This window comes from Notothenia coriiceps, unplaced genomic scaffold, assembly GCF_000735185.1.
Source record: "Notothenia coriiceps isolate Sejong01 unplaced genomic scaffold, NC01 NC01_scaffold00019830, whole genome shotgun sequence".
Taxonomy (NCBI): Eukaryota; Metazoa; Chordata; class Actinopteri; order Perciformes; family Nototheniidae; genus Notothenia; species Notothenia coriiceps.
Genome location: NW_011352531.1, coordinates 4,059 through 5,094, shown reverse-complemented (window position 1 = coordinate 5,094; position 1,036 = coordinate 4,059).

Here is a 1,036-nt window from a genome sequence, read left to right as displayed (position 1 = left end):
TTAGAGATAAAACACGGCAACAAACGAAACATGTGGGTGGGCTTTCAATTTTTTTCCCTTTCTTAAAAAGAAGAAGTCACTTGTGGTGCTTGAATACATTCAGTGCCCAGCGTTCGTTTTGCTTCTTGTCAGCGGATGCATGTGATGTGGTTTGTGTCACACAGGCAGAGGGTTTAATGTAATATTAGCTCTGTTAGCTGCCTCTCATCACATCCGCTCATCCTCCCAGGCTGGAGCTTTTTTGTCGGGTTGTTTATGTGTGTGCTTGCTTTAGCTGCCTTTTCTCTCCCTCCCTCTCTGCCTTTTTGCTCTCTTTGTCCTTCTCTGCATGCATACCCGTCATCCACAGCCACGCGCAGGAAATGAACCCCCCTTAAAAAACGCCACCCGGGTTGGTTGCCTAGCAAAGCACTAGAGGGCAGACTGCGCTTGTGTGGCACAATAGAGGAACATCGTTTGTTCTGTTTTGATGGTCACAATTTAAACAGAGAATGGAAAGTGGGGAACGAGTCTCCGGAGAGAAGGTGGGAAAGACGGGAGGAGAGAGAAAGGCAGGATGAGAGAGAGATGAAGTGGAGAGAACAAAGTGGGAGAGTGCAAGGCGACAGATTTGTGTGTGTGCATGTGTGTGTATAAAGGGGGCACAAATCTAAGGGAGGAAATGGGAGCGCTGAGAGTGCTTTCTACTCCCTTCAGCTCCTCACATAGTTGAGAGATCTGAAGCACTGAGCTTGGTGCCACAAACACACAAACACAAATAAATTGCTGTCTTGAGAACTAGTCTTGCTTCCCCTTCATCAGTCTGCTGTGTTCAATCAGCCCCGCTGAAGCTCGGCTCAAAGCGTTGCGGTGTAAACGGGGCTCGCTTTCAAACACTGGAACATGAGAACCATTCATTTTGCGGAGAAAAAAGGGAAAGGAATTAAAAACACCTCTTAATCTCTATTATGGTTTTTCATTAATATGCACAAGACTTAATGATCGCTTTACACCACACACACACACACACACACACACACACACACACACACACACA